This window comes from Populus nigra, chromosome 14 (assembly GCF_951802175.1).
Source record: "Populus nigra chromosome 14, ddPopNigr1.1, whole genome shotgun sequence".
NCBI classification, from domain to species: Eukaryota; Viridiplantae; Streptophyta; class Magnoliopsida; order Malpighiales; family Salicaceae; genus Populus; species Populus nigra.
The window spans coordinates 6,810,503-6,823,117 of record NC_084865.1 but is presented as its reverse complement, the minus strand read 5'-3'; positions in this window follow the sequence as shown (position 1 = coordinate 6,823,117).

Below are 12,615 nucleotides of genomic sequence, written 5' to 3'. Positions count from 1 at the left end.
CAATTAAAATTTCTTGATTGGAAAAGGACAGATTATCTGGCATCTCGTTCTTTGAGAAAAAATGTCTGGTTCAAGGAATCAACACCTAATATTATGATCAATAAGAATCTTAACTGATTAATAAATATTCTATGGTACAGAACTGATTGAGCAAAAGGAAAGATGTTATCAACCTTTAATAGTTTTACATGAGGCAAACTGCATTGCTGGTTTTGTTTAAAATTGCTAAAAAAACATTTTTCCTCTTTGATTTATTCTTCCTATAATATTCTTGACTATGGTGTCAGTGAGCATTTACCTATGAATATTTCTAACTTTGATGTTGGTAAATATTGCACAACCTAAAAAGTGTGATATTCATAACTCTAACGTCAGTGAATAAATTCGTAAAATTTGGATTTTTAATGAAGAAAAAACAAATTTTTGACACCTTTTTTCTTTTTGTTTACACTTTTTATTATTTGTTTTTTTAGAAAAAAAAAAGCATTGCACAATATATTTACATTTAACAGTAATAGTCTGGAAATTGAGCATATAGCATAAAAAAAAACAAAAAAAAAGGAAAAAAATAAAATGAAGCTGGAGGGGTTCACAAATAAATCAAGATAGGTCCCCGAATATTTTAGAAATTTTCTGATACTGAAAAGGGAATAAAATATATGAATAAAACATAAGAGTGTGTTTTGCAAAACATATAATCTGGTTGGCTGGGCCTGGCTCACTTTCTTTTTTGGGTGGGGGTACAAGCTGGGCCGGATCTAGTCAGCCCGGCCTGGTTACATGTTCAACCCATTGGGTTGTCTTTCGCGCAGGCGTGTGGGAACTTAATCACACACGCCTGCTACAGTCGTTGGTTAATTAAATTGTGAAGAGAGGGAAACCAAAGCACCGGATGCCGCGCTTGAAGGTGATGGCGTAGCGTTGGAGAGCTTTCCTTCTGCTCTTCCCCCTCGTTCCTCTTCTATGTGACCTCTTGTTTCCTTTCTTGTCTCTCTCTTTTTTTTTGGTTTTTCTCTCTCTCGGTCTCTCTATCCTCTCTGTGTGTCTTCCCCCTGTTTTCTGCCCTTTTTTTCCTCTCTTTTTCGTTCTGTTTCTCGTCAGAAAAAATCCCTCCCTCCTCTTTTCCTGCTTTTTCCTCCGCCTTTTATAGGCTTCCCTGCTGCTTATCTCCCCATGGCCATGATAAGGCCTGGGGACATTGTGTTTCGGCCGGATTGGGGCACCAACAGTCGTGCCCATGCCGGACTGTTGGTGGCGGTTTCCGCGGCCTGCTAGGGATCTCGTGGCGGGGGAGGGACGTCGGCTGAAACGGAGCCCGGCCTTTGGTCTTCATGTCATTGCCTTGTTGGGGTTATGTGGCAGAATTTCCCTTTTTCAGGTGGTGTCCCCACCTTCCAGAGTAAGAAGAAGAAGGAATAGTGCCTTTGAAACAGCGTCGTTTCAGGGTGGGAACGGAAAATTTCAATTTGGGTAAATTGTAATTAGACCCCTGTATTTCAGCGTCATTTACAAGATGGCCCTTGGTTTCTAATTTCATCACTTTTATCCTTAATCAGCCCTGAATGTCAATTAAGCCCCTGCTTTCATTAATTAACTAATTCAAAGTTTAATTAAGTCTCCAAACTTATTAATTTTTTAATTAAACTCTAGATTTCATTAATTAAACTAATTTCAAGTTTAATTAAGTCCCTAAACTTATCAATTCTTCAATTAAACTCCGAATATCATTAATTAAATCTATTCAAAATTTAATTAAGTCCTCGAACTTGTCACTTCTTCCAATTCCTACCAAAATTAACTTCCAAAATTATAATTCTAGCTTCATTAACCCTTTAAACTTCTAATTTGTGTTGTCTTAACCCAAATCTTTATTTTTCTTCATTCATTTCAATTTTCAATTTTATTTTCTTTCTATTTTATAAAAATAAAAATAAAAATAAAAAATTGAGTTATGATAATTATCATTTGTAATATCCATATTATACGAATTTGATGAGTTGGGTCGAGTTATATAATGCAAATATTACAGATAAGCTGATTTTTTTTAACACCTTTAAAAATATGGAGGGGATGTCGAGAAAATTCTATCTTGGAATCTAGTGCTTGGTGAATGAGTGACACACGTGTGCAATGATACGTGAAATGCACGTTTTAACAAAAAATTTTAATAATATTTAGATTTGCTAAATTATTAAATCACCCCATGGCCTACATGATAATTCTTTTGGTATAAGAGAACAATAAGTTCTACATAAAAAGAGCTAACTCTTTTGTTATAGCCTCCAAGGCAAACTTTAGGGAACAAGTGGCAAATTTACATAATAAAGAACAAAAGACAAAACTTGCTAAGAAAAGGAAAAATATTACCGAAACATTTAAATAGTAAATGTTTTATCTATAACAAGACAATGCAGCCAAATATTGTAGAAATAAGGCTTAACGAAGTAACCCAAGAAAGGAAAGGACCACTGAAGCAAATATCAATGAGATTGATTACCTCGCTAATGAAGTTTTGAAAACGAACATATTGATTATTGTTTTTTAAGTCAACTTGATTAAAAATCTAGTTATGGGTTGTCGCTCGTCCAAATAAACATGTATACACCTAGAAAAGGATGTTTTCCACTCCCAAAGAAATGGATAGTGAACATTTAGAGATGAGTAATTCATCAACCTCCAAGGTACTAGGTGTTGGGATCTTTGTAAAAGTGATTTTCAAAAAACTATTAACCCTTAAAAACATGCTTCATGTTGTTGACATAAGATGAACTGAATATTTGGATCTCTATTGAGAAAAAAATGGTTTTAAGCTAGTCCTTAAAAGTGATAAATTTATAATTTCTAAAAAAAGAGTGTTCATAGGAGATGAGTATCTTAGTGATGACCTCTTTCAAATTTGTCATTTTTCTTCTAAATGCTTTGTCCCCAGGCAACCAAAAAACTTTGGTCTCTCATTTTCCTTTTTTTTTTTTTTGCTCATTTGATCCTCTTGTTCAAATACTTTTTTATTTTGATTTTTTTTAAAAGGCGACATGAACATTGACTTAATGAGAAAAATTAATTAATAATTTTGAAATGAGTGTGTTAAAAACCGAATGCATCAAAAATAAAATTGTGAATTTTTAATTCTTTTGAAAAGATACTGAAAATGCCAAAAATGACGCAAATACATCAAAAATATATTTTTTAGATTTTTTGTTCATTTTTGCTATAATTTGGATTTTTTCAAAAACAATGAAAAAGAAGGTAAAATATTGGGTTATGACTACTGTTATAACCTTCACTAATAATAATAATTATAATTCTCACCTATTTGAGTCTTATTGACATGTGATCAAGCCATGTGAATTATAAATTTATTTTAATAAATCTTGATTTATTACTTATTATGTTTTTTGAGAAAAAAATTATAAGTGAGGTTTTTGTAGAATAAAATTTCATAAAAACTTCTTTCCATTCAATTGAAAGAAGTAATGATCCTCTATATTTAATTCACTTGGATATTGGTGATTTAAAGTTTTTGCAAACTATAGGTGAGAAAAAAGTATTGCATTGCTTTTATAGATAATTGCATGATGTATTATTATTCCTATTTGTTTAGAAGCAAAGATGAGGCTTTTGTAATGTTGAAACATTACATGAATGAAGTTTAAAATCAATTTGATAAAAAATAAAGGAAATAAGAAGTGATAGAAGTGGAGAATACGAAACACTATTTGGTGAATTCTGTTTTTAAAATGATATTATCCATTAAACTACCGCTCCTTATTCACTTTAATAAAATAACATTGCAAAACATAAGAATTGAACTTTAAAAGAAATGATGAATGAAATGTTGATAAGTTCAGGAGTACCTCAAAACTTGTGTGAGGGAGTAATTTTGACTGCCAATTATATATGTAACAAAGCACCCCATAGGAAGCTAGATAGTGTTGTTCTAGGATTAAGACAACAATAACACCTGGGGGGATTGAATGAAGTGTTTCACTAATAATAATAATTATTGGAATTAACTCCATTAAATATAATTAACACAATTAATCAACAATATAATTAAAGTGGTTAAAGTAAATATTATAAGGATAAAAATTACAAACTCGATTTTTAACATGGTTCGGCAAGTCTACACCCACACCTCAAGCACCAAACCGATCTTAAGTATTGTATTCTTTGCTAATCCAAGTCAAAAATTACAACATCCTTGATGAATCCTCACCAAGCTCTTTTTCACCTCATTAAAATTTTTCACCTTGGTTATATACCTTATTAACGACTAAGAGCTTTTCATTCAAACTCTTGAAAGGTTACATTTTTTTTTTAAAATGTAACAACACTCTCTCAAAGAGTAGATAATTCAATTAAAGTTTATATCTCTATAGCTTACTCAATAAAACTTAGAATATATAAAGGTGTTTAAGTGAGAATTTATACTATTGTGCAATAATATAAAGGTTTTAATGCACAAATATGAGTGTGATTTAAGATTGATGATTTGAAGTTGTTTTTGCTCTTAAAAAGACTATAAAATAACTATTTTTTCTAGAAACATATATATAGCTTGTCTAATTGCAAAATAAAACATATGAATTGAATATATATATAGTTGTTAGTGCTCCTCTGACAGATAAAACGCTCGACCAATTTAGATTGGTCAAGTTAATTGGTTGGTCGGTTCTTGCAGATTCCCAAGGGTTCATCCCTGATAAACAATTAGTCGACTGATTCAACTTAAAATCTAGTATTAGCAGTTTTAAGTCTGATAAATCTTGAATCAACTAAATGCATATTAATCCTATAATGCTTACAATGTGAAGTATGTGAATTCAATTTAATTTGTACTATCAGGTAAGATATAAAGATTTACATAATTTGCATTAAAATGAATCATTAACAACTAAGTCTTCATTTACTTTGCATCTTAGACTTATTGATTGATTTCTTCATTTAATTCTTCATACTTATTGATTTGATCTTTATATAAAACCTGTTTAAACTTAATTTTAACCAAGCATATCATTCGTCCATTTTCATTGAATAGTTATCATCAAAATATATAAATATTAATATGTGATCCAAAGATCAACAAAGTGAACACCATATAAATTGTGAAAAGATGGACTATTATCCTATAAATATCGCAAAGAGTGGGGGTGTCTTGCTATAATGGTAGTACCTGATCCCGAAAAGGTCAAGATAAAACTTAAAATTATGGATTGTGAATTTATTAGATATGTTTACAATAATTATGCATATCAATTTCTTATACTCAAATCAAGTATTGAGGATATTCATCACAATATTATTATGGAGTCAAGGAATGCTACATTGTTTAAAGATGTGTTTCCATTGAAAAAAGTGCAAGAAAATCATTCACTTAAAAGAACAATTGAGACTATTTCAAATAATAATAATTATTTAGAAGATGGTGAAGTTGAGCTTAGAAGAAATAAAAGGAAAAAAAAAGACAAAAATATTTGGTAAGTATAAATTTTATTAATTAGAAAAATAATTATCATTGATAGTTTGACCTTATTTTTTAAACTTTGTTAATTTAATTAAATTATTTGCTCGCTTATAATGAATTTATGGGACATATATTTAAGAATAAAATAAACAAAAGTCTACTAATAGGTCTAAATTCATGGAATTAAAATATGATATATTTAGAAGTTTTTCATAATTTGAAAATAATCAATCTCTGCTTCCAAGTTAAAAGTGTTGATTTGGCTTTATAAAACATGAAATGCATTTTTTAAAGAAAAATTAAATGTGAGGTCCACTCACATTTTGGGTTAAAAATATGTTAGATTTTATAATTTAACATGAATACTTTAACATAAAATATTATCATGTTTTTTTAAAAAAAAATCAATTAAAAGTAAATGAGAAATTGTTCTTGTAGAACCTTTGGATAACAAAAGTTTTAAACCTAAACTAACACTCATGAGTTTGGGCTTTGAGTTTGGTTAATAAAAAATATTTTGCTCAGAATGAACCAATACATTAATGATAAGATAATAATGAAAGTATTTATCCAAGATTTCGAACCCCAAAAACCAATTTTCAAGTCTCTTTTACCTAAATCACTTGATAAACACCATAGCAACTCCTTAAACCACCTAATGATCTAAAAAAACCCTTGAAATTACTAAAAAAAAACAACCTAATCTAAAAAATCTAAACATACCCTATCTACTTTTCATAGCATTTGTAAAGGCAAAAACACCATCATTACACTTTTCTCATCGAATGGAACCTTTGAACATCAAGCTTAACCATCTTGGTTGCAAGATCATGATAATGAACACTTTCTCTCTACCATCATTTTCCAGCAAGTTTCTCTCTCATTTCTCAAAGTTAAGGATTTAAAAATAGACCAAAACAAAAATTTTAGTGAATTTAGGATTTTCCATGGCTGTTCTCTACCTTTTAGATTTCTATTCCCTGCCTTTTATTTTTTTTTCTCTTTCTACCCCAATTTCAATCTTAATCTCATATAATTAGACCTAAAATGGTTCAATAAAAAATAAATAAAATCAAAGGAAAAAAAAGAGAAAAATATGGCAAAAAATGAAAAAACAATAGATGGAATAACATCAATGTTCATATGAATAGTTATGCCTACTCCATTTGTTGTCGTTTTATCCAAATTTTGAATTTAATCTCATCTAATTATACTTAAAAAGGTTCAATCTAAAGAGAAATAAAAATTAAAAGACAAAAAAAGACAGAAAATAAAAACAATAACAGATGGAGCAACATCACTCGTATGAATAGTGATGTCGACTCCATTTATTTATTTTTATTTCTAATAAAAAAATGGTTTTCAGTGTTATAAAAACTTCTTACAAATAAAAATAATTCATATAAAATATAAGAGGACACAAATTTAAAAGAAATAAAATTAATAATTTAAAGGTATCATCTAACTAAAAAAATATAAAAGATCAATCACTATGTAAAAAACTAAACTAAATCAAATTTCTTAAGAAATAAGAAAAAGGGTATAAACCAATATTTTTTTTAAAAAATATTTAACTAGTAAGGGTAAATTACTACAAAAATAAGAGGCCAAGTGTAGACTGGCCAAGACCATATGCATAACTTGTAGCGAAAACTTGGGTGTACCTGTGCCTTAAAGCCAATGCCCGCACATGGATTTTTTTTTATATAATTTTTCCATCAGGAGAGGATGATGTGTCGTTCCCTTGTTTTTTTTTCTTAGTGAGGGTGATAGGTCTCCTATAATGGCAAGCTACCCACACCTGCTGGATCAATTTCAGTCACCTTTGATAACTAAAAAATCAGTTTTTACCTAAAACCATCTCAAAAATAAAAACCAGTTACAATTAGGGTTCTAGTTTTTGAACGCAAAAACCTGATTTTCAGGTCGTTTTTACGTAAAACCACCTCAAAAATGCCATAACAACCTCTATAAACCACATAATAACCCAAATAAACCCCAAAATAATTTAAAAAAATATAATCTAAAAAATCTAAATGGACCCTGATCTATTTTTTTTTTGTCATGTGTAAGGCAAAAATCACCGCCAATTCGTCTCATCGAATAGAACCCTTGGACACTAAGTTTGGCCATTTTGGTTGGTTAAATTCTGACAATCCATCATTTTCTCTCTCTAACACTATTTCCCAATGAGTTTCTCTCTCCTTTATCAAAGCCAAAGACTGAAAGATGGACCAAAATAAAAATTGTCATGAATTTAGGATTGGCTATGGTTTTTCTCTACCTTTGACATTTTTGTCCCCTAACTTCTTCTTTTTTGTCTTTCAACCCCAATTTTAAACTTAATCTCATATAATTAGACCTAAAAGGGTTCAATTGAGAAAGAAATAAAAACAAGAGGAACAAGTAGGAAAAAATATAACAGAAAATGAAATGAAAAAAAAGAGACAAATGGAGCAACATCATTATCCATATAAATAGTGATGTTAACTTTATTTGTTGTTTTTCAAGCCTAATTCCAAATTTAATCTCATCTAATTATACTTAAAAGGGTTCAAATGAAAGAGAAATAAAAATTAGAGGACAAAAAACAAAACAATATGACTAAAAATTAACAAAAAAAATAATAGATGGGGCAATAGAACTGTTCATATAAATAATGATGTTAACTCCATTTGTTTTTTTTTATTACTAATAAAAATTGGTTTTTAGCTTTAGAAAAACTTTATACAAATAAAACTAATTCATATAAAATATAAGAGGATATAAATGTAAAAAAAAAATTAATCTATTCAAGGTATCATCCAACTAAAAATAAAAAATAAAAGATCAATCACTATGTACAAAACAATACCACATCATTTTTTTTAAGAAATAAGAAAGATGGTATAAATCAATATTTAAATAAAAACAACTAACTCAAAAGAGTGAAAAAAAAACAGAAAAAGAAAGAAAATATGTCAGGTGTTGATGGGCTAGATCCACGTGCATGGCTTGCAGCAAAAACTTAGATATGTTTGGGCTTCGAAGCCCATGCTTGTGCCTAGATTTTTTTTTTAATCTTCCACCAAGAATAGATGACACATTTTTCGCTCATGTTTTTATTTTTTAAGAGTAGGCGATGGGTCCTCTATAGTGGTAGGTGATCTATCATATGTAATGGCAAGTGAACTAAGCTAGCTGATTCAATTTCTAGTAACATCTGGTGACTGAAAAATTAAAGTTCAAGCTTTTGATCCCCCAAAACTCATTTTTCATGTTGTTTTTTTACATGAAATCACTTCAAAAACACCATAATAACCTCCATAAACCATTTAATAACCCAAACAATCCCTAAAATTACACAAAAAAAACTAATCTAAAATATCTAAACGAACTCCGATATTTTTTTTTGGCAAATGTAGAGGAAAAACCCACCAACAACGCACTCCTCTCATGAAATGGAGCCCTTAAACACTAAGCTTGACTATTTTAATTGGGAAATCATTAAATTGACCACTTTCTCTTTCTAGTGAGTTTATAACTACTATCTCAAAATTAAAGACTGAAAAATGGACCAAAATGAAAATTATTGTGAATTTAGGATTGATTATGGTTTTTTTCTACCTTTTACATTTCTTTCCCCTACCTTTTATTTGTCTTTTCTATCCCATTTTTAAACTTAAACTTGTCTAGTTATACCTAAACGGGTTCAATCGAAAGAGAAATAAAAATTAGCGGACTAAAAAAAGGGGGAAATAAAATAAAAAACTAATGAAGAAACCCATTAAACTATTTTTTCGACAAGTGTAGAGGAAAAACACATCAAACAGACCTCGATCTATGATAAAATAAAATAAAAACGATGGAGGAGCATTTATTCATATGAATAGTGGTGCCTACTCCATTTCTTTTCTTTTTATTCCAATTTCAAACTTAATCTCATCTATTTATACTTAAAAGAGTTCAATCTATAGAGAAATAAAAAAAAGGACAAAAAAGAAAAATAATATGACAAAAAATGAAAAAAAACTTAAAAAGATAAAGTAGTATTACTGTTCATACGAATAATGATGATGACTCCATTTATTTTTTATTGCTAATAAAAAAGATTTTTATTTTTATAAAAAAGTTCATACAAATAAAAGTAATTCATATAAAATATAAGAGGATACAAATATAAAAGAAATAAAATTTATCTTTTAATTTGTCATCCAACTAAAAAAAATATAAAAGATCAATTACTATGTAAAAATAAAAAATACATCAATCTTTTTTAAAAAAATAAGAAAGATGGTATAAATCAATATTTAAATAAAAATAATTTAAAACAAAAAAAAAAGAAAATAGGCCAGGAGTAGATGGGCTAGGCCCATACGCTTAGCTTGAAGCAAAACCCTAGGCGCTTCGAAACCTATGCTTGTGCCTGAATTTTGTTCACTCCTTTGTTTTTTTTTTTTTTGTGGGCAACAAGTCGCCATTTGGTTCCAGTGACCGTAAAATCACGGTCCAAGTTTTTGGACATCCAAATTTTTTTTTTCAAATCCTTTTACCTGAAACCACCTCAAAAACAATATAACAACCTCCATAAACCACCTTACAACCCTAAAAAACTTAAAATCATTTAAATAACAACACATCTAAAAAATCTAGATGGACCATAATCTACCTTTTCTAGCATGTGTATAGAAAAAAACCACCACTATCATGTTTCTCTCATCAAATGGAATACTTGGACATCAAGCTTGGCCGTTTTGATAGGCAAAACCCTGATAATTGACCACTTTCTCTCTATATCATTATTTTGCAGTGATTTTATCTCTCCTCTCTCAAAGTTAGGGACTGAAAAACTAAATAATATAAACTTTGTAAGTTTACAAGGTTATTCTCTCACTTTTCTCATTTTTTTTCCTTGGATTTTTTTTATATGTTTCCCTTACTTTTCTCTCTTTCTCTCTCGCCTTTTCTTTTCTTTCTTTTTCTATTCTGCTTCTGCCCAGTCGGAAACATATAAAAGTAAGGAAGAACTGATTTGTTTTATTTTTTAATGGCAAACAACCATTTTATCCTTAATTAGTCATTTTGCTTTAATTTGACGTTTTTTTTGTTAGTACTACCAAACTCTGTTCATCCTAAAATTTAAACCAGATTTTATTCAATATATTTTAAGATCTCTCGTAAAATTTCAGCTCAATCTGATGGTCAGATTAAAAATTACACTCAATAACGTAAAAGTGGTCAAATTGTGATTTTTTTTATCAAATTTCAGAAATTCTCCAAAAATTCTGAAACTTTAACCCAAGTTAAAGCATCATATTAAAAGACTTCAAATAAATTTTCAGAATTTTTTAATACATTAATTGAGAATTATAAATTTTCTTTATATAAAACTAGTATAAAAATATTAATAAAATTTTGACGTGAGCTAAAGCACACCCTATCCCATCCCATACATGCCTCCGCCCTTGACCACAGCAACCACTACATGGCATTCAAAATGGGTCCCACAGCAACCTTAAATCTCTATTTCCTCCAACAATAACACATAAAATGTTTTTTTTTTTTTTTTATCAAAGAAAGCTAGTGTTATTACCCTCATAATCTGTTTGCACCTCATTCCCTCTGACAGCAAAGGCATTGGCAGCCTCTATTTACAATTTTTTTTTATACACCCAAAACGTGACCGTATCATATTGCTATTGGAACTAGTTTAAATTCCATTTATTACAACATGCTAGTTCATCAATGCATCGTTTTCCAAATCATATTAATTGCATTCTTAACTGGCCATATTAACTATGACTCTCTAATTTACTATCCATCCCTATTGACAATTCATAGAAAGCCTATATATTTGGATCGATTAATTCTAGCTCTCTCTCAAAGAGTTGTCCTCCACCTTTTTCATATTATTCATAGAAAGGTTTTAGGTTTAAACTTTGAAATGGTATGGAGGGAGTTACATAACCTTACTTTTATAGTCTAAAATATTGAGCCTTTCCGTTAAAATAAGGGGGGAAAGGCCTTTAATCCATAATTAAGAGCTTTAATTAATGCAGTCACGATGACCTACAAAAACCTTTGTGCATTAAGCCATACAAATATTAGTGCATGGAGCAAGCTACGAAATTCTTGTCCGATTATCAGATCAGTATAACTCTATAATTAATTATGCAGCCGGAGCATAATCATAGCCGCCGCCGCCGTCGTCGTCACCCTCCATGGATGCTGCAGGAGCATAGTCATAATCACGATCTTCATCATCACCATCACCTTCAAGGCATGCTGCTGGTGCATGATCAAACCCATCATCTCCATCTGCATGGCGACGAATGCTCCAAGAGGCAATATTAATGGTCTTCGACATAGGATTCTTAATTTGGAGCAAAGGAGGAAATAAGAGCAAGATTTGTGCTGGAAAGAAAGAAAAGTTGGTGGTTTTAATTGTGCTTGAGAGTAATGTGGAGGGGAGGAGATGTGGTGTATGTATGTATAGAGGAGGAAGTAGTGAAGAGAAAGTGGTGGGGACTCATTTGGACACAAGTCGACCACGTGAGGATTGTGGAAGATTGGCTGAAGGGATGTGCTGTGTGCATGGCCTTGTGCCTCTGACAGGCGGTAGTGTTAAAAAGTAAAGGCAACATCTTTTACTAAATTGCTAAAAACAGCCATAAATTGGATATTTGAAACATCCGGTTTAATAAATTATGACAAAACATCGATCATATTCAAAGAATACATGTTGTCGAGTCGCAACTCGTTGATTCGATGTTTGAAACATCTAATTATCTATCTAGTTATATGTCTTTGCGTGAAATATTGAAGTTTAAAAACTATTTCAAGGCATTTTGTTTTGATATTCCATGGAAATTCCCAAAGAACACGTGGAAAAGTATCTGCCATGCGGTTCAGCCACCTAAACACCCAAGTGACAGTTCAGCAGATCCATGTCATTGGAGCCCTTATTCGTGGAGCATTTGATCATGTGTGAGAAATAGCAGAAGCATCTTTGAGGGCGTGGTTTTGTCGAAAGGAAGAAAGAAAAAAGGTGAGATCTTTTGGCGGTGGGCTGGAGCTGCCAAATTGGTGGTCCAGTGGACCACCAGATTGGTGGTCTATTATCCTACTTTGGAATTACGGGTTTAATTAATAGCCACAATAAAAATAAAAAG